General features: G+C 44.4%; 1 protein-coding gene across 3 annotated transcripts in view; it reads left to right on the forward strand.

Moving 5' to 3' along the window:
- Nucleotides 1-22,345, forward strand: part of GRB10 (growth factor receptor bound protein 10) — a 203,865-nt gene that overhangs the window by 13,146 nt on the left and 168,374 nt on the right. For 2 of the 3 annotated variants that reach the window (XM_070497694.1, XM_070497794.1), the window contains exon 2: nt 21,395-21,538. The gene's annotated coding sequence lies outside the window, so the exon portion shown is untranslated. Of the gene's footprint in view, nt 1-10,097; nt 10,182-21,394; nt 21,539-22,345 lie in introns of those variants that run through there. The other variant, XM_014828260.3, reaches the window with a different exon arrangement.

Here is a 22,345-nt window from a genome sequence, read left to right on the forward strand (position 1 = left end):
TTATCTTCGGTTTCTTCTCTAGAAATTCGCTGAAAAGGATACTTTACCCTGTAACAGCTATTATTACTAATGCTATTACTTAATTCAGGAATTCTGCCAAAATTTTTCAGTGGTTAACCCTATATTGTTGTAAGTGGCATTCTTAAATGTGTCCATCCTTTATTCCATTTATAAGTATTTGCGGAGTCCTGCTTTGATATTTACTTGGGTCCCATGGGTTTTATTCGGTGGCTTGTCTTTTGTTTATGATGAGGGAGAACTTACAAAGGTTTGAAACCTTTTGAATCTTGAGTCGTCTGGAAGCGCTACTTGCCTTCATTTTAGGAATGTGGGATTTGTGTCCCCAGTGAGCTTGTAAACTACAGCACCTCACTTCTCTTGAGGTCCTGCTTCATACCTTCACGTCTCAGCATCGGATGAGAACCCCGAGTGACCTCCAAGGGCCCCACGCAGTGGAGAGAGACACCACCCAGGTCCCCAGGAGGCTGTCTAGGTGGGCCATACCTGAAAAGGTAGGGCTGGGTGGTCTTTCCCCGTTAGGGGAGGTGGCATGACAGCAGCTTTTGTCTTATGTCTGTGAGTCTGTTCTGTGTGTCAGGGTCCACCCTGAGCATCACCTCTTCTTTCTTCCACCTTTTGAAAAATTCTGCCACCAAAATCCTTCCTTGGATAACGGACCCGTTGAATTTTTGTATTCTTGCCTAACCTAGTAGCTTAACACATGTATAGTGGACCCCATGGGGCTTTGAACCTTGTTCCTTTGTCATCCTTTATCAAGCATCTCCCTAGGCATGTGGTGATGTTGGACAACTTAGTGCTTCCCGAAGGTTGATAGATGCCACAAGGGCTAATATTTGTGGCCAAGTATGCTTGGAAGTGCTGGGATAGATAAAGTTTATTTCTTATGGCAGAACTTTCAGAAAATTTAGTGTGACATGCCAAGAGGAAGATAGATTATGGTGGTTCCAAATTTAGGGGGCATGATACCCCTTTTGTGCTGAATATATCTTAGTAGCAGATAGGCTTTGAGTCCTCTTTCTTTTTTTAAAACAGCTTTATTAAGATATACTTCACATACCATATGTTTATCCAATTAAATTTAAAGTGTACAACTCAATTACAGTTAGTATATTCACAGATATGTGCAGTTAGCATGTGTATGTAGATAGATAGTTATAGTATGTATAATGTCCGGTTAATATATTCACAGATGTGTACAATTACCATCACAGTTTTAGAACAACTCCTGATGTCAAAAAGAGACCCTCCACTCATTAGTTATCCCTCTGTCTCCATCACCCCCACCCAACCCTAAGCAACGACTAATCTACTTTCTGCCTTTAGATTTCACTATTTGAGATGTGCTTATGAATGAGATCATATAATGTGTGGTTTTTCTATCTGGCTTCTTTCATTTAATGTAAGGTTTTCAAGGTTCATCCATGCTATAGAATTTTTTGGTACTTCATTCCTTTTTATGGCTGGACGGTATTCTGTTATGTTTATACCACACTTGTTTATCCATTCAACAGTTAGTGGATATTTGGGTTGTTTCCACCTTTGACTGTTGTGAATAATGCTTTTACGAACATTGCTGTACGGTATCTGTTTGAGTCTCTGTTTTCAGATTTTGGGTATATACCCAGAAGTAGAACTGCTCGACCGTATGGTAATTCTGTGTTTAGCTTTTTGAGGAACTGCCAAACTGTTTTCCACAGTGGCTGTACCATTTTGCATTCCCATCAGCAGTGCACAATTGTTTTACTTTCTCCACATCCTCACTAATACTTGATCATTTCTGATTCTTTTTTTTATAATATCTGTTGCAGTAGGCGTGAAGTGATATCTCATTGTGGTTTTGATGTACATTTTGTTGTTGAGTGGTAGACATTCTTTGTATATTCTGGATATTAATCCTTATCAAATATATGATTTGCAACTATTTTGTCCCTTTCTGTGGGTTATCTTTTCGGTCTCTTGTCTATGATGCACAAAAGTTTTTAGTTTTGATGAAGTTCAATTTATCTGTTTTATTACTTTGTGTCCTTTACTTTTGGTGTCATACCCAGGCAGTCATTTTCTCCTAAGTTTTCTTTTAGTAAAATCTCCAAGAAGATTTTCTCCTTTGTTTTCTTTTAAGAGTTTCATAGTTTTAAGTTTTAGCCTCTTTGTTTAGGTGTTTGATCCATTTTGAGTTAATTTTGTTTGTGGTGTAAGGTAAGGGTTCATTTCATTGTTTTGCATGTGCATATCTAGTTTTCCCAGAATCATTTGTTGAAAAGACTTTCCTTCCCCATTGAATGGTCTTGGTACCCTTGTTGAAAATCAGTCCACCACATATGTGAGGGTTTATTTCTGGACCCTCTGTTCTATTCTGTTAGTCTCTTTGTCCTTATGCCAATATCACACTGTTTCAATTATTGTAGCTTTGTAGTAAGTTTTGAAATCAGGAATTGTGAGTCCTCCAACTTCGATCTTCTTTTTCAATATTATTTTGGCTATTGGGGGTACCTTGAAAATCCATGTGAATTTCAGATGGCTTTTTTATTTCTGCAGAAAGTGCTGGTGGGATTTTGATAGGGACTGCATTGAGTCTGTAGATTGTTTTGACTTAACAATATTAAGTCTTCCAATCCATGAACATGAGATATCTTTTCTTACTTGGGTCTTCTTTATATTCTTAGAGCAACGTTTTTTAGTTTTCGAGGTACAAATCTTTTGCTTGGTTAAATTTATTCCTAATTATTTTATTATTCTTGATGCTATTGTAAATGGAATTGTTGTCATAATTTCATCTGTGGATTGTTCATTGTCACTGTTTGGAAATGCAACTGATTTTTGTATGTTGATTTTGTATCCTGTAACTTTGATGAATTTATTTAACTTTAAAGTTTTGCATGTTTGCGGGATCTTTGGTTTTCTACAAAATTATGTCATCTGAGAACACAAATAATTTTAGTTTTTCCTGTATAGTTTGGGTACCTTTTCTTTTTCTTGTCTGATTTCTCTGGCTAGAGCTTCCAATACTGTGTTGAATAGAAGTGGTGAAAGCAGGCTCCTTGATTTGTTTCTGATCTTTGAGGAAAGGCTTTCACTCTTTCACCTTTGAATATGATGTTAGCTGAGAGTTTTTCATATATGGCAAACTTTGTCCTGGTAAGGAAGTTTCCTTCTGTTATGGTCTGAATGTTTGTATCCCCCAAAATTCATAGGTTGAAATCCTAGCAGATGGAGCCTTTGGGGGGTGATTAGATCATGAGGGTGCATCCCTCATGAATGAGATTAGTACTCCTATAAAAGAGATCCCATACAACTCTGTAGCTCTTTCTGTCATGTGAGAATACAGTGAGAAGTCTGTGACCTGGAAGATGGCCCTCGCCCACCATGCTACTACCCTGATCTTGGACTTTTAGCCTCCAGAACCGTGAGAAGTACGTATCTGTTGTTTATAAGTTATCTAATCTGTGGTATTTTGTTATAGCAGCCAGAATGGACCAAAACACCTTCTATTCCTAGTTTATTCAGGGTTTTTATCATGAAAGGGCGTTGAATTTTGTCAAATGCTTTTTCTCTGTCAATTAAGATGATCATATGGTTTTTTCCTTTGTTCTATTAATGTGTTGTATCACACTGATTGATTTTTGTGTGTTGAACTGTCCTTGCATTCCATGAATAAATTCCACTTGGTCAGGTGTAGAATCCTTTTAATATGCTGCTGAATTTGGTTTGCTGGTATTTTATTGAGGATTTTTGCATCAGTAATCACCAGGGATATTATCTATAGTTTTCTTGTAGTGTCTTTGACTTTGGTGTCAGGGTAATGCTGGCTTCGTAGAATGAGTCCATCCTTCAGGATTTTGGAGGAGTTTGAGAAGGGTTGATTTGAATAATTTAGATATTTGGTAGGATTCTTCAGCGAAGCCATCTGGTTCAGGGCTTTTCTTCATTGGGAGGTTTTTGTTTTTTGATGAGGACTATCGGCCCTGAGCTAACATCTCTGTCAATCTTCCTCTATTTTTTGTATGTGGGATGCCCCCTCAGCATGGCCTGATAAGTTGTGTGTAGGTCCGTGCCTGGGATCTGAACCCGTGGACCTTGGGCCACCAAAGTGGAACATGCAAATTAACCACTATGCCACCGGGCTGGCCTCAGGAGATTTTTGATTATTGATTTAATCTCCTTAATAGTTACAGATTTGTTCAGATTTTCTATTTCTTTATGATTCGTTTTGGTAGATGATATGTTTTAGGAATTTGTTTCATCTTGGTTATCCAATTTGTTGGCCTAAAATTGTTTGTTGTCTTCTCTTGTAATCCTTTTTATTTCTGTAAAATCTGTATTCTGTAGTAGTGTCCCCACTTTCATTTCTAATTTTAGCAATTTGAGTCTTTTCTCCTTCTCAACCTATGTAAAGGTTTAAGATTTTAGTTTTTTCCTTTTTCTCCCCAAAGCCCCCTGGTAAATAGTTGTATATTCTTTGTTGTGGGTCCTTCTAGTTGTGGCATGTGGGACGCTGCCTCAGCGTGGTTTGGTGAGCAGTGCCATGTCTGCGCCCAGGATTCAAACCAACGAAACACTGCGCCACCTGCAGCGGAGCGCACGAACTTAACCACTCGGCCACGGGGCCAGCCCCTGAGATCTTTTTTTTTAATGTAAGCATTACAGTTATAAATTTCCTTCTTAGCACTGTTTTTGCAGTATCCTATAAGTTTTGATATGTCTGTTTTTGTTTTCATCTGTCTCAAGATATTTTAAAATTTCTCTTGTGATTTCTTCCTTGATCCATTAGTTTTTAACGAGTGTGTTAATTTCCACATATTTTTGTATTTTCCAGTTTTACTTTTGTGGATTTTTAGTTTTGTTTAATTGTGATTGGAAAAGATACTTTTTATGACTTCAATCTTTTTAAATTTGATAAGACTTCTTTTGTGTACTAACATATGGTCTATCCTTGAGGATGTTCCATGTCCCCTTAGGAAAAATGTGATTCTGCTTATGGGTAGAGTGTTCTGCTTATGCCTGTTAGGTCCAGTTGGTTTATAGAGATCAAGTCCTCTGTTTCCTTATTGATCTTCAGTCTGGTTGTTCTCTCCATTATGAAAGTGGAGTATTGAAGTCTCCAACTCTTATTATAGAACTATTTTGGTCTTTAATTCTGTCAGTGTTTGCCTCATACATTTTGGGGCTCTGATTTTTGGTGCGTATATGTTTATAATTGTTATAGCTTCTTGGTGAATTGACCCTTTTCTCTCTCTCTCTCTCTCTCTCTATATTATCTTTCTTTGTCTTTGTAACAGTTTTGACTTAAAGTTTATTTTAGGTCATGTTGATATAGCCACCCCAGCTCTCGTTTTGTTACTATTAACATGAAATATCTTTTTCCGTGTTTTCACTTGCAATCCCATTGTGTCTTTTGATCTAAAATGAGTCTTCTGTAGACAGCTTATAGTTGGGTTTTGTGGGGTTTTTTTCCATTCTGCCAATCTCTGCTTTTGATTGGAGGGTTTAATTTATTTACATTTAATTACTGATAAGGGAGGACTTCTGCCATTTTGCTGTTTTTTTGTGTATGTGTATCTGATAGCTTTTTTTGTCCTTCATTCCTCTAGAATGCTTTCTTTGTATAACTATCCTTATGCTTTAAGGAAGCCTGCTTAGATATGAACATTTACAGAGTAAATCATATTTAGAAGAATCTTCTACAGAACACTGAAACTTGAATTGGTATGGGGATCTTGCTGTCAAACTCTTGCTGTTGCTGTGGTGGAATAAGGGAGAGGTGTCTGCTTTTTCCCAAGTAACTCCAGAACTGCTTGGACAAGATATTGTGCTGCTGTTGAGGAAAGAGAAGAACAAGAACTTGACTGGGTGTTGGTGAATTCCTTACTCTGCCAAGCACTGAGTTTACCAGGATTGCATTTGATTCTTAGGACAACCCTACAAGGGAGGGCGAGAGAGTCTTCTTTCTATAGCTGAGGAAATGGGAGTTCCTCACAGTCAAATGCCTTATTCAAGGTCAAGTGGGCATTAGTGGAAGAGTTAGAACTCTTCCAGGTCTTTGGATCCCAAGTCCCACATTCTTTATGGCCCTGAGTACCACAATAGAAGGAAGAAGGGAGAGGCCACATGTTTCCACCATGAGCCCACCCACTCGAGTAAATGGGGACATGTGTGATAAGAGGAAGGAGCCATCTGAGGATGTTGGTTCTTCACTCTCAGGGTTTGTGAATATTAAAGGAAAGTGTAAGTAAATTCATTTCATAGTGTGTGGCAAACAGTAGGTCTTCAACAAACATTTAATTCCCTTTCCCTGGGGAGCTTTTCAGGAAACATTCTGTGTTCTTGACAGTCCTGGGACTCTTGGCTTCAAATGGTCTAGAAGCTATGAAGTTTGGAAATGTAGGTGGTATTATTTTATATTGTGTAATATCAGTTTACCTTTGTTTCCAGACTGAGTGGCCATTTTGTAGTTTTGAGTGTTGCAGCAAAGGCTTTGGGTTTTGAGTGGCCTTTTGGGGGCAGGGAACTGATCTTGTACCATGACTCTCACAACTTCACCCCTTCTTTGTTTCCAAAATGTTTGAGCTTGTTGGGGGTGGTAATGGCAGTGAAAGAGGTCACCTGACTTGGTCTGCATCCCCATCACACCCTTGCTTAGCCTCTGTTACTTCAGTACCAGGTTTTGGGGCACACATATGCCATTTGAGTTCCTTTGACTTTTTAACCACCTCTCGGGGTCCATTTTGGTTTCCCAAAGGTGAAGACTGCAAGCTCAGTGCACTAGTGTCTTTCTTCTCCCACTGTGGGGTACTGACTCCTTATGGATAGAAATAAGAGGTATTGTAAAAGTCCTTGCCCCATTTAGAGGAGTGAATCTCACGTTCTCAGGTCAAAAATAGATCCTCTTTCTCCTCCTTAAGCGTGTGCTCAGTCCCGGGAGTGGTAATCCTGCAGCGGGAGAGAGCCGGACGTTGTTGGGAAGCTCTGAGAAGGCTGGGGAGACAGTTCCCCTCTGTACCCCACAGTGCATTCTGCATGGGCCGTGGGCTCTGGTCTTCCACGGCAAAGTTTAAATAGAAGGAAACACACAGCCGAGATGAGCATTAATTGGGAATGGCTGCATTTTCTGTATCAGAGGTGCTCTAACCCTGTGCTCTGGTGTGCACTGTTGAGTTTGGGCCCCTAGTTTCACAGCGGGGCAGGGGCAGATGGTGATGCTCTGGTGTCTGTGTATGTCAGGAGCCCCAAGGAGGTCATCTGTCCTGCAGGCTGTTCTTCACCCAGTGCCGAAGAGAGAATTCTGCTAGAAAACTGGAAATACTGGACACATGACATTTTCCCTCTGATTCTCTCTATTTGTGTGGCTTATTCAGAAGGCAGGGGAAGAATGTTCTAAATGACTTAGAGCTGTGCATCTTGCCAGAATCAGCATGCAGGACAAGCCTTTGGGGAGCACAGCTGAGTCACTCTTCAGAGGTAACGACCCCCTGGAATCCCCTGCTCAGAGCTGCCCTCCAGAATGGAATGCCTTCCTTGTTGGTTCTGGCCAGTGACATTTATTTACATGGCCACGTCTCAGGTGAAAAGTTCTGAAACTTAGTATCGTTTTTAAGAAAATCTTTTCTGAATGGAGGAGTCTCTGCGGGGATCTGGTTCTGTAAGAGCCAGGGCTCACTCTGCAGAGCTGCACGGGCAGCTGCTTTAGCGTCCTGGGTGGTGGGTGGACTGTCCAGGGTGCACATCCAAGTCCTGGGTGCTGAGCACAGTCCTGGTTCCCCAGGGAGCTGCCCAGGACTGGGTCGGGCTGTAGAGGCTACAGTTCTCACACTTTGCTCCCAGGATCCCTTGACACTCTTAAAAACAACTGAAGAGCCTAAACAACATGTGTTTAGGTGGACATATATTGCTATTTGCCATTTTAAAAGCGACAGAAATTTAAAAAATATTTATTTCTTCCTAAAAAGAATAAACCCATTATATGTAAACGTAAGTAACATCTTTTAAGAAAAAAATAACCATTTTTCAAATAATAAATTTTAATGAGAAGAGTGATGTCATACTGCATTTTGTAAATCCCCTTTAACATCTGGCTTAATAGAAGGCAGCTGGGTTCCCATATCTGCTTTCTGCATTCAAAACTCCAGTGCATACTCACGAGAGAATGAGGGGGAAAGGACAAGTCACACCTTGGTGTCTGAAGGTGATTTTGACCTCACTGATGGAGGGTGTCGCCCTTGGCACGTGAAGTCAGTCAAAGCTGGGGCTCCAAGTGAGAGGCTCCCATAGGCAAGGCACAGGCGTGGGCAGAGCAGGGGTGCTGGGTGGTAGGGTCTCCCTGAGCCTGGCCCTGCAGCACCCCTCGCTTGTGAGGATGGAGAAGTGCTGTGCAGGGGCACCATCAGTCCCTGTGGTTGATGTCTTGTTTCTGTCGTGTCAGCCGTAGCTCAGAGAGGCCCTGAAGACACTGGTCCATAGTTATTAAGCACCAAATAAGGGGGGAAGCTAGGTCTTCTGTCTCTGGTGTGCTCATGTTCTTTTTTGCGTTAAAATGTGGATGTGGCATGGAAACGATAATGCCGAAAGCTACGTGCCACCTTGATGTGGTTTAGTTGAGGCGACTGGCTTTGGTCAGCTGTGAGTTGTGGGGAGTGGGACCAGGGCAGCAGCATGGGGAGGGAGGATGGGAGGCTCTGTACACCCTGAGTCTGAGTCTGTGATGTGTGGGGCAGTTTTGCTGAGCCTGTGCTGTGCACCTGCCCAGTGTTGGCTGCCTAGACCTCTACAGCAGAGTTTCTGTCCTCAGGTCCCTGTTACCCATGGGGGAACTAAAGGGTCTGTAAGGGAACTGACACAAGCGTCACTCAAAGTGCCTCCCGCAAGCACTTTGGAACAAAGGAGAGTTAATCCACAGAGACCACGAAGGCAAAAGAGGTGGCACTTTTTATGTCACGCATAAAAGGTGAGCTGAGAAGGGAGAGAAGGGTGCTGCAGATGAAGAAGCAGTGGTCGCATTTCCTCCCTGCCCCTCTTCATGCTGGTGGATCTGGTCGTGCTGCCCCATCAGAATGCCCAGGGACTCCGCCACCTCCTGTGGGCATGAAGGGCCTTAGTGTGGTGCTCAGACCACAGAGCCCACGGAATGCCAGGTGGGCGAGGCTGGCTGGGAGCTGACCGTGAGGAAGGACAGACTAGCAGTGGAGGGCAAGGCGGTGTTGGCCATGGGCCCTGTTTTTCTGTGTCCAGGTTAAGCTGTTTTTACTCACAACACTTCTGACACCAAATATGTGGGGTTTTCCTTCTGACACCAGTTCTCCAGTGCTCTGGACACCAACTGGCTGTCCTACAATTCAACTCAGTTCTGACACTATCTACCTGGAGTTAGCGTCAGATCCCACAAGTTAAAGGGCTCAAGACAGCCATAAGACTGCCCCTGTTCAGATGCCAGCGGCCAGTCCTGGGCCACCTGTACTTCTGACAAAATGACTGTATATTGGGGTTTCTGCAACCCCGTTTTCTGGTTTGGTAATTTCGTACACTGTTTCACAGAATTCAGGAAGACACTTTGCCTACCTTGGTTTATTATAAAGGATACAACTCAGGAACAACCAATCGGAAGGGATGCATAGAACAAGGTTTGGTAGGGAGGGCAGATGTGGAGCTTCCATGTCCTCTCCACATACACCACCCTCCCACCACCCCAGTGTTCACCACCCTGGAATCTCTCTGAACCCTGTCCTTTAGGGGTTTGGATGGAGTTTCCGTTAGGTAGGCATGATTGATTAACTCATTGGCCATTGGTGATTAACTCAATTTCTGGCCCCTCTCCTCTCTCCAGAGGTTGGCTGGGGGCCCCAAGATGGCTTTAGGATGGGTGCTGGTCACCAGAAAGACCAAGGCATGATTAAAGGGTGGGCTTTCAGCCCCCCTCCCCTCCCTGGAGACTGGAGTTCACATCTATTAGCATACATCATACAAAAGATATTAGCCTACAAGAGACGCTTGTTGCTCTGGAAATTCTGAGAGTCTTAGGAGCTGTGTAGCACAAACCTGAAACAAAGACCAGATATTTTTTTTTTTAACTTTACCCCACAGGTAAAGCATGGGAGCGGTAGAGCACAGCCAGGGGACATGCTGAGGTGTTGAGGACCGGTCAATTTGAGAAGTGTGAAGAGGAGGGAAGGGTGAGTGACGTGAGGAATACATGATCTGTATTTGCCAAGAGAAGCTGTTTCAGTGGCCAAGGCAGGTGCTTTTGGTTAAAATGAGAGATTCCACCTTGAGTCTCAACGTTAGCTTTCTTCCTGTGGAGCCTGACCTCGTGTGTGGTATGATGGCCTGTCCTGAACATTTGACGTCACAACTGTGGAAGAGAATAAAATTCTAAAAAGATTTAGATAAACTTAATCTTTATAGGAGACCATTTGAAGTCAGTCTTTTGTGACTGTTTTAGTAGCTCAGTCGCCACGAGGAGGAGAATTGAGTAATGAAATGCTAAGTATGGATTTCACTGGTGGAGTTAAGTAGAATTAGCTTTGCAGGGCCAGACGCGGGCTCCTCGCTGAGGCTCCATTCAAGGGAGGAGCAGTGAATGTTTTAAGGAGCACTCACCTGAGCTCAGAGGTGAACTTCCGAGTGATTTGCTTGGGACACCAGCCACCCCAGTGGCCCCTAGAGTAGCTTTCTTCTCTTCTGACTGGTGAGTGGAGCCCTGTTTCTTCCCTTTGCTTTGCCTCTGGTCAGTCCAAGGGGCAAACTTTCCCAGGCAGGAGGAGGACTTGTTCTTTGGTGAATGATGTGTGAACAGCTAGGATTCCTAAACAAGTCAGCAGTTGTTGAGGGTTGTTCCCCATAGGGATTGTCAACAGCTGAGGGTCCCCTGCTAGGCACCTGAGAACAAGTTCATTTAGAATGTGTTTCAACATTGCGTGAAGTTTTTGCAGAATGGATAAAAGCAGTGATAGGTCATGCATACCGCAAGCTGATTCTCTTCTCATATTCTCAGTATGGGATCCTGACCAAGATTTGGACACACTCCTGTGTCTTAGATCAATTGCCCTAAAAGTTTAGGTTAGGGACCAATTCTAGATGGCTCTGTAACTGACAGTACTGAGATTGAGAACATAGTGAGCCACTCAATAAATGTTTGTGGAGTGAATTAATGAAAAAATAATGAATTTCAGGACTAAGGTAAACATGTAAAAGGTGGTTGTTAAGGAGGGTAGCAAAGCATTCAGCTGTCTGCGTGAGCTCCTGGGTTTATGAGAGCCTTCGAAGTGGTGTTCTATCTTCAACAGCAGACGCCTTTCGACTGGCATGGAAAGACTCTTCTCTTCTGTCAGGGTAATTAATTCTAAATTGAGAGTCATTTGGGGATTGAAGGAGGTGGCAATGTGAGTCTTTACCTTTTCTGCACAAATTACTAGAGCCAGGTAAAAGCAGAATGACTGCATCAGCTAGTACTTCTAGCTTCCCATGTTGTCTTTTCCAAATTGTTTGTAACACTGCAGGTTGTCTACTTCGTTTAGCTTGAAGGAAAATAGCCAAAGAATTACTCTGTGTTTAGCATTGTCATTGCACAGCCACCCCGTAAGTCGGATAGGAGCCAGTACTGGGTGATGAGAGGGTGGCAAGCTTGAGAGCGTTTGTAATCTGGCTGTCGAGTCTCTGTTTTTGGAAAGTAGAGAACGTTTCCATCCAAATAAATTCTCATTCCGAACCCTAATCTAAGAAGCAGGTGAGTGCCTGAGGCCCTTCTTGCTCAGATAAGGAACCAGAGGGTTGGAGAGCATCACACGGTTTCTGCTGTTGACTCAGTTTGGTCTCCCAGGTCCCAGGCAGACAGCACTGGGTCTTTGGGAGGCACACGCGGGCTCCTGGTACATGACAAGGGAACAAAACAGTGGACGGGGAAGGATGGAAAGATGCAGCCAGTGGCAGGAGGGTCTGCTCTGTGCTGGTCTCTCTGTCAGGTCTTCACCCCTGCCGTGGCTCATGTCCCTGAACAAGGAGATGACTGGTCCTGTCAGGTCCCGTCATGGTGGGCTCATTGATATGTGGCATCTAAGAGGTGCACCTTGATAGGAGCATGTAAGAACTGTTCATGCCCCAAGGGACACTTTTGGCGCTAAGCTGTACCTGTAGCTTGGCCAAGGGCTTTGGAGGCAGCATGAGGGAACTGCTCCTGGGAGCTGCCACACTGTGACTCTTCAGTGGGACTGGTGGACATGAGACCCAGAAGACTGTACTGGCTCTGCATGCCTGAGCAGGACATTCTGCTTTCTGGGGAGAGTCCCTGATGCTCATGTGTCCCGAGCAAGTGACCATGTGGCCAGGGGAGAGCCTCTTCATGGAGGAGGGGGAGACTAAGGGAGTCTCTGCCAGGGTGGGGTCATTTACATTTTGAGGTTAGGAAACAACAAATGAATTCTTCTTTCCTTCCTTGAGCAGTTTAGTGCTGGCGTCAGGGTGGTCAGTATGTCTACCTTTGTTTTAGTCTGCTCCAGGCTGCTATAACGGAATACCGCAGACTGGGGCTTAGGCAACAGGCATTTACTTCTTATAGTTCTAGGGGCTGGGAAGTCTAAGATCAATATGTCAGCAGATTCAGAGCCTGGTAAGTCTTTCCCTGGTTTGCAGATGGCTGCCTTCTCGCTGTGTCCTCACATGGCAGAAAGAGTTCTAGCTCTCTGGTCTCTTCTTATAAGGACACTAATCCCATTATGGGGACCCCCACCATCTTGACTCCATCTAATAACCCAGCTACCTACCAAAGGCCCCACCTCCTAATCCTACGATATTGGGAGTTTAGGCTTCAACATATGAATTTTGGGGGGCACAAACCTGCAGTCCATAACAACCTTTCAGGTCTGCTGTACCCTTCCATCCTATACTTTCAGGATTCAGGTGTTGCTTTTGGAACTGGAGGATCAGGAGCCGGGCTGGGCAGCCTGTTGCTCCCGCACCAACGGGGTGGTGCTGTTCTCGGGCCCCACAGGGTCTGAACTGGCCCAGCCAACAGGGACTTAGGAAGCTGCTGAAAGGGCTGAGCAGCAGATGAAGAGGACTAAATACACGGAGATAATTAGAGGTCATTAAAGATTCATACTGCTAGATTTTATAAAAGTCATAAAAGTAGATTAAATTGTTAAATTTAGTAGTTTTTAATATGCCTTACGCTGGTCCATTTTCAGTCTTGTCAGACCTGCCTACTGTTCAATAATCGTTTCAGAGCCGCTCATCATCGATTTCTGACCATTCCTGCATTGACTAGACTGTACATCTCCCTTGTCCTTGCTAAAAATCTTGATTTCTGGAGCAGAGGGACCAGAAATATGTATGCTTTGATACTTTTTCTTGAAAACCTAGACCCCACAGTAGTTACCTATTGCATATATTGAATGGTACAGAGAAAGAAAAGATGTGATTATCTTTAAAATATAAAGTCCTGAAGGTGGGGGGATATTAGACTTTGTGGTGTGTCCGTGGCTTGGCTAATCTTCATAATGGGCTGTTTTCAGAGTGGCGATAAAGCATCCAACAGGATTGACTCCATTTCCTGTAGATTTACTCACTGCAGAAGGGCGGAATCTCAACCAGCTGTTGGCCGTGCCTTCCTCACTCAAAACTGTTGCCGCTGAAAATTCAGTTAAATGATGTACTTTGTCCACAAGCAATGTTGTCTTCACTTACTTTGCTCTTTATCTTACTTTTTTTAACCTCCTAAGGGAAGAAAGGAGATGCAAAATAAAGAAAGGAAGGAAAATAAAATAAAATAGACGAGTCCTTCCGCGTTTCTAGAATCAGCCTGTACAGAACAGCGTCTGCGTGCACTGTTCTGCTCATGTGACTTGCCTGGAGCACTTAATGGCCTCATTGTTTTAGGTATAGAGCGGTGGTTTCTCTGGAAATCCTAGAAAGAGGGGAGAGCCAGCCACTCGAGCAGAGGGAGGGAGACAGTGCTTGAGCATCTCAAGGGACTCAGCGTGCAGGTTTTGGGTGAGGGTGAGAAGGGAGGAGAACAAACAGGACCATTGATCTGAAACTTGACTAAAGCACTTCTTGCTAGGTAGATTAATTCTAAAAATCACGTGAGTGATTCATGTTCCTCCTTCTAAACATTCAAACCCAGAAGGCTGTAGAGAAAGGAGTGAAATCCCCGCTCTCGTGCTCTCTGTTTCATCGTTGTGAGCCTCCCTCCAGGTCAGTGTTCGGAATTCTTCTTGGGCTTTTTATGCTTGAAATTCGTGGATGCACATTTGTCACATTCCCCTTTTACACAAACATCGCCTATTTCTTAGTTCTTTTTCTCTTTTATCTTAGTTGCTGACATCTGTCAAGCGCTACCTTCTGCCAGCTCTTTGAGAAGCACTTTATGGGAATTGCATCATTTAATACTTGCATGAGGTTGGGACTATTTTATTTCATTTCTGTTGAGGAGATTGAGGCACAGGAGGCAGGCTGCTCCCTGGGCTGAGCCAGGCTGTCACTTCCACGCTGCCTCTCACAGACCAGACACCCAGTTCCATGGGGGCTCTTTCTGTCAGCTGCCTACCAGCCTGGAGAATCGCTGCACTCCTATATGGTTACCAGGCTCCTGTTGGGGCATTTTTTCATGTGTTCAGCAAAGATTGAGCTGCTTAGTCCCTTGCCGAGAGCTGGGGATACAGCAATGTCCTGGACAAATATGGTTTCTGCCTGCAGAGTGGCTTCTTGGTAGAGAGACAGACACACACCAAGTCAGCAGTGGGAAGATCAGCTATACACACCTGAGGAGTCCCGGGGTGGTGGACCAGGGGCTAGAGGGGCCTGGACAGGGTGTGCAGAGGCCTGCCTGCCCCAAGGAGCCACAGAGAGAGGAGCTGGAATGAAGGAGGCATTCAGGTAGAGGGCAAAGAACATGCAAAGGGCATGAGGAAGAGGAGTGTCCGAGGACCTAGAGGAGGCTGGTGGGTGAAGTGAATCACAGGTGGGTGGCTCCCCAGGAACCTGGTGGGGGAGGCAGGGCCCATGGGTCAGCTTGGCGGCTGTCGCTGGGCTTTGGGGTGCATCTGAAGCCCACTGAGAAGCCCAGTCTGGGAGCGAGCAAGGATGCAACAGTTGCTGAGAGCTTGTTCCAGGTCAGGTGAGGTTGGTGGCCCCGGTGGTAGCAGAGATGGAAGGCAGTGGATGGATTTCAGGTGCTTCTACAGCCAACATTGACTGGGCTGGTGGATTACAGGGGAGGGAGGTGTGAGAGAGGAAGGCTAGAGGAGGACTCCTGGGCTCGCCACGTGCAGTTGGTGGGTGCCGTGCGGTGACCTGCAGCGAGGGACGGGAGATTTGGGCAGGGGCTTCCAGTTGCTTCCAGTTTTTCCATGTTAGAGTGTGGCAGTGAAGGACCTGTGTGTGTGTGTACAGGTGTGTATGAGTGTGTGCCTGTGAGGATAAGTTATGAGAAGTAGGATTCCTGTGCCTAGGGCTGAAGTTTGGGAGATGCTGCCCAGTTGGCTGCCCCAAGCCTGTGGAGGCCTGTTGTGTCCTAGGCTGTTCCCCACTCTCAGTGGTTGTCCCAGCCCTTTTCATTTTCAGCAATCTGATGGGTCAAAAACTATAGCTCATTTTTGCTATTATAATTTGTATTTCCATGGTTACTACTGAAGTTGAGCATGTTTCACATGTGTATTTTGCAAGCTGTTTGCTTCTGTCCTCTCCCCATTTTTACACTGGGCTGCTTACCCTATCTCTTATTTTAATAAACAAGAGATTTACTAAATGCAGATTGCTGCATAGTGCTACTAATATTTTCTCCCAAGGCTTTTTGCTTGTCTTTTGATTTTGTATAGAGGGCCTTTTGCTGTAAAGGAGTTGGTTTTTCCTTCATGGCTTCAGGTTAAGAATGTTGCTTAGGAAGATCTTTCTCACCCAGATTTTGTAACATTATTCTTCCATGCTTTCTCTTAGTATGTTTTGTAATGTTTATACCTTCAATCTATCAGGAATGGTGGGAGGTGAGGATCTGACCGTGTCTTACTGTGCACCAATGGGCAATGATCCTGGATCTTATTTTTCATTCTATATTGTCATTCATTCACTTCCATCCAGATTTTTTTATTGTGCTCTTTAGCCTTCTGTGTCTGTTCCTATGCCCGTCAATCAGCCAGCTGAGTCCCTGGCACACTGGGGTGTTCACTGGGGTTGTATCACATCCATCCCTTAACTGCAGAGGAGTGTCGTTGTGGGTGTGGCACTCCCCTTCCCAGAAAGTGATGTTTCTACCTTCGTGTCTTCTTTCAGATTCCTCACCAAAGGTCTTTTGTTTTCTTCAAAGGATCTTGTGTATATTTTTTAAGTAGGTTGTATTTGTTGCATCTGTGAATAAAACCATTTTACCATTAGACTTTCTGTCTTGGTGCTGGTGTACAGAAGGACCGAGGATGTGTGGGTGGCCCTGGGATAGCGACCTTGCTAAATGCTCACATTCGCTGTAACCATTTTTTAGCTGATGGTCCTGCATTTCGTCTGTGAGTAACGCAGACTTTTTATCTTTTCTTAGTCGACATTTACACCTCACTTCTGTTTCTTATCTCACTGTGTTGTCTGAGACCTCTAGAACATTGGTGGCTAAAACTATAATCATGGGCTTCCTGGCCCTGATTTTAACGGGAAGGTTGTTGGTGCTTCTACGTTATGTAGGCTACCTGCCTGCCGGAAGTTTCTGGTAGATGCCTTTGTTAGATTAAGAGGGTTCCTTGTTTTATACCTCATCACTAACATCCTAATTACTGGCGAGCAGAGGGTTTTTTTCCCTCATTACCCTCTACGCTTTGAATTTCAGGCTCTTACTTTTGGCTATTTTTTTCTCTAAATGAAAATAAAATATGCTCCAAACAGTGTAGGTGAAAGAACAAAAATGAAGAGAAACCTTACAAATAAGTACAAGTTTCCTAGTCTCTTTTCTTATCATACAAAGATATTTTCTTAACAAAATAATAAAGTAGATGCTCTGGGTTCAAACATCCCTTGATTTGAATCTTGACTCTTCCACTTACTAGCTCTGTGACCTTGGCGGGTACTTATTGCCTCCCAGTCTTAGTTTCTTCATCCATAAAATGGGGTAATACTTCTGCCTCGAAGCATTGACAATGTTGAATTGTTTTTAATTAAGAACCACTAATCTTTGCCTGTTTTATTATGTCTCACGTGCGTTTGCTCCTTTTAGCTTGATCTTCAAGAACCTCTTACATGTGGAGCATTCGGTGAGAGGTCTGACATATAATAGGCTGTCAGTCAAGGGTGGCTATCACTGCCATCTCTGTGGTCGTCACGGCTGTCACCTTCATCTTGGGTGGCGTCATTGTGAGAGTTAGGAAAGGCTTGGGAAGCCCTGGGATTCCAGTCTGATGGGTCCTGTGTGCCAGGTTGTGGAAGCATGATGATTTGGACACACTCTTATATCAGGATAGTTGACATAGCGCGGTGCTGCTGTGAAAATATTCACACTGATATTGGTAAACCTCGCTCTTCCTGATGGACTCCAGCTTGTGTTTCTGTGCTGCTACCACACTATTTTAACTACTTTTGCTTTATAATATTTTACTATGTGATGAGAGTAATTCTCCCTTAATGCTCTACTATTGACAGTCTTACTATTTATTTATTTTATCATTTTCAATGAATTTAGGTTGATAGAGCATTTCATTTACAAAATTAACCTTAATTTTTAAATTAATTGCTTTTAGGAGAATCGAAATGGTTTTGATGTTTAATTTTCCCATTCAGGAACTTAGTGTGTTTCCCTTTGTCCAGGTCTTTTATCTCTCTCAGGGAAGTGTGGTGAAATTCTTTTGTTTATATAGGCCTGTTCTGAGGACTGAACTAAACTATGCATGTATGTGTATCAGCTATGGAGAGTGGGGAAATTTCCATCTGCCTTCTGGTCAGTTACTGTGTCTGTGCATGCGTTTGTCCTATCCCTCTCTGCTCTGCTGACTTTGGACTAGCTTTAGAGAGAAGTAGTCTGCCTCATTTGGGTAGGCGGTCCCTTATTCTCTTTGCATTTCTCGTCTGTATGGCCTTGGACAGGTTTCGTTTGGGTAACCCATCTGTGGGTTTGCTTGGTGGCTCCTGGAAGCCCCATGGTGAGGACTGGTAGGATGGTTGGTTCTGCTTGACCCTAGAATTGAGAACCAGATGGGGTCTGGGCCCATTCATACGTTTTAGTTAAGTTTTGTTGGTTTTCGTGATGGTGGCCACTTGGGAAATTCTTTCTGGGATGTGAGCACTCTGTCCCGGGCCATGCTCGCCATCTCTGTGGAGCCCCCGAGTGTCTGCTGATGGATGGGCCATCAAAGAAGGGGCCCTCCTGGGCTTGGGCCAAAATGTCCCTGCTGAATGTTTCCTGTGTGTTTAATGGTTTGAAGGTATGGTGTTGGCATTTGGGTGGGCACGTTCCTATGTTTTAATTTCCTTCTGCTGCTAGCTTCCTTTGTCTCCATGTTCTGTCATCTTTACCAGGAAGGTAGCTGTGGCATTGCCGGAAGGGCAGATCTGTCTTCGGGCCTGATGAAGGGGGTGTGAGGTGTGGCGTTGCAGCTTGAATGGTTACTTGTCCTTTAAGTTGTCTAGAGGTTCTGGCAATAGCATTCTGAAGTTTTATAATTCCTTGTTAAAGCTTTGCCTTTTTTTTGATTCCATTTCATTGACATATTTCTTAACTTGTCTTCATAAGCACCTTCTTACTCTGAAAACAGTGGTCTCTGATATCAATACAATATTGAATTTAATTTTTTTAAATTAAGGGTACTCTGTCCCCTTTTGAGAAGGCCTAGACTTCATTCCAGAGCTGTCTGGCTGAACAGGCTGAGTATCCTCGTCATGAAAATTGGGATTTGTTGAGTGTCTAAATATCCACTGTTATTACTCTAAATATTTATTGTGAGAAAGCTAGACAGAAGGAAAACTTTATATTAACCCAGGAGTTTTTGGAAGATATCAAAGATACTACACAGAAATCAAGAGGTCCTTTGTTTCTGAAATATTTTGGAAGTAAGTTAAGACATTTATTTTTCACTCAAGTTCATACATTCTTTAAGATCTCAGGTTAATGTTGTGCCTGGCTATAAAACTGCTTGAGAAGCCCATCCTGACTGAAGGGCCGACAGCACCGAGAGCGTTCCATTCACTCTGAGGTGCAGGGGCAGTGGCCAGCTCAGTGCAGGAGGCATACTGGTCTGCACTCGGGGGTTGGTGGTGCCTGCTGTGGGTGCTGGCTGGAGCTGTCGTAAATGATGCCTGCAGGTGTGTTTGCAGTACGCACTCTCGTGTCTGTTGATTGGTCCTGCTCTTATTGAGGAGGTACTGTATCTCAGTAACTCTTTTCAGTTCAAGTTCAAAAATCATATTGTCTTTGTTTTGTCTACTATAAAGTTCAATATCCACTTTCTTAAAAACAGACAAAAATGGTTGAAGTGGCGACCAGCTGGACTGACAACTATATGTCATTTTTCTTTAATTATAATATATAATATGTCTAATTTCTTAATTAATTTTGCCCATTATAAAAAGCAAACCTCCCAAGCACGTGTTGCAAATTTGAAGGCATATGCATGAAAGATGCATTTGGAAGTAGTCCTGGGGCATTTGGATCAGAATCCTGGAAAAGAATAGATTCTCTGGAAAAGATATGAGAAATAGAAGTGATCCACAGGTACATGCTGTCCTTAGGTGACCCCAACAGCATTCCCAACATTCCTAACAATGACAATTCCCATTGTCATTGCAGAGACCCTCATACTTGTTTGAATATTCATAGAATTTAGAGATGTTCCACTCTACATAATCATTATAATACTTTTCAGACTCACAAATTGTTTGAGAGGGTGAAAGCAGGTACCCCTAATAAAATGGCTTTGCATATACATGTGATGCTCAGCTTTGAGGAGTCAAATAATCAGTAACATGTATCTCCCCTTTTGATTCTAAAAAGATTAGCATCCATCTAGACATCAGGCTTTACAGCTTGCAGGTGGCTAATGTGTTTAGTATCTGATGTGTCATAGTTAATGGTAACTATGTTTAGCAGTTACTATATGGTGAATCCTAAGTCTTTACATGCACTAGCTCGTTTCAGCCTCATAAAAGCCCTTCAGGGAGATACTATTTTCACGTCGATTTTGGAGTTGGGGGTCACTGAGGTTCACTGAGTTCAGCAATTCACCCAGACGTCACCTGCTAAGAACGGGATAGTGTCAGGAGACGGCCACGGCTGTCTGGCTCCCATGCCTGATTCCTAGCCAGCATGCCTAGTGGGATCCTATACATTGGTTTTCAAAGTTATAGGCCCATGACTTATTCCATGTCAGGTCAGAGGCAGGGCTGGTTTTATTTCCACTATTAAATCATCAGGAAGGGTTAGTTTATGATCACTTTATTGAGTGATCTGTTCTCCACCCAAGGACACCAACGTCAGGCAGTGGACCAGCTCAAACATACAAAGATAACAACAGTGATGACTCTTCTCGAATGAGCCCTTGCTCCATGCTGATCTCCCTCTTAAGTCATTGTATGTGTTTCCTTTAGACATGTGAAGATTCAGTGTCATCCCAGTGAAATCTATTATAATCCTCAGGGAGGTGGGCTTTCTCCCCACTGCCTTGCCTAGGAGCCTGGGTCCGGAGATACCAGAGAGTTGCCCAGCTAACTACCAAGTCACCTCCAGCAGGACAAGGGTTTGTCTCAGTTCCCACCCTCTCCTCCAAGCCTAGAACAGTAGCTTGGGCCCTCAGTAAATATGAGTTGGATAAATGAATCAGAGAAAAAAGCCAGGATTCTAACTGCAGGTCAGCTTGCTTCTACCCCTGTCCTGTGGAACATGCGTGTTCCGCGTGAAGAACATCTTTTTGTGCTCAGCAGAGCCTTCTGAGAACAGTGTGGACTCGGTGGGGCTGGTACCTGGTCCCAGGTGGAAGAAGGTCCCTGTGGCGTGGGGTGAGGTCTGTAGCCTGGGAGGACCCTTTGAAGGACATGGGCTTTGATCTGGGCTTGAAGCATAAATTATAGGTAAACTTGACCTTGCGGGGGGCAAAGGTCTGCGCATTCCATACCCCACCTACCTTGGGGGTCCTTGTTCTTCAGGAGGGGGAAGACTTGCAGGCAGTGACCTGGGAGCCCAAGGGGACTTCCCATTGCTCTTCTGGGCCCTAGCATTTCTCCCTGCTGTCAGTTGACATGGCAACTAGAAACCTACTTCTTGTGGACTTCCTTTTTGTTCTGTTCTTCAAAGAGTCTTTTAAATTATCTCCTTGAAGAGAAAATATTCAGTATGTCTGTTTTAAACCTTTTAGTCCTGGGTGCAGAGCATAAAATTCACATTTCTACAAGTTCAGCGTGTTCAGTGATGGCCTCTTTGACTTTTCAGCTTTGGAGTTGAGCAGCATGCTGAGCCAGAGGAGGGAGCTGTGGGGAGCGGCGGCCCCGTGACCAGCAGCTGGTTCTCACCTGGGTCCTCCCAGTCAAGCCAGGCAGCCGCCAAACAGACGGAGCCCGAGCAAGCCCTGGACAGGTAAAGTCTGTTTGATTTTCACTGGTAGATTGTTTCTCTCTTTACAGAAGAATCGTCTGTTAAATATTGATTAAGGTGAGATCAATAAATGCATGTCATTATAGGCAGAAGCATAACAATAGACCCTTTATTCCACTGTTTCTACAGGGAGTTGCCTCGTGTCCCCATCATCTCCCCCCGCCCCCCGATCCTCGGTTTAGCTCCCTCCCTGTCTTCACTCATTGAGCTGAGGTGGGAGGGGTTGGAGAGACCATGCTGGGCTGGGCTTGACCTGGGCCTTGCAGACCACCCTCCATGCCAACTGCCTGCTCACCCTCTCTAGTCCCCCTTTGCTTTCCCTAAAGTGGGGGTCATAATCTGCCTCCCGGGTTATTCTGAGAATAGCATAGTAAGCCCTCAGAAGTCGGCAGCTGTTGTTTTTGGAGATGGGCCAGAACAGAATGGTGAGGCGGGTCTTGACTCAGGCTTTGTTTTCCAGCATGAGTGCCGGTCTGCCCCACCTGTAGCACTGAGCTGGGGATACAGGTGAGAAATGAAGGTCCGGGGCAAGTGTTGGCGCCTCCTCTCCTCAGGGCTTCGCTGAGACAGCCCTTTCTGGGAACGGACCTTCCCTTTCATCCTGGTCAGCCAGGGGGCTGGGGTTCTTACTGTGCTGTCAGTGGGTCTGAGATATTAGTTGGAGGACTGAGGGGGTCAGAACGGTCTTCTAGCAAATGTGCCTGCTGGAGCCTTTGCCCCCAGGGAGGATGAAAGATGGGGGTTGGGGGCAGCTGTTAGAGAGTGCATCAGTCAGCTCAGACTGCCTGC

Source organism: Equus asinus, chromosome 1 (assembly GCF_041296235.1).
Source record: "Equus asinus isolate D_3611 breed Donkey chromosome 1, EquAss-T2T_v2, whole genome shotgun sequence".
Taxonomy (NCBI): Eukaryota; Metazoa; Chordata; class Mammalia; order Perissodactyla; family Equidae; genus Equus; species Equus asinus.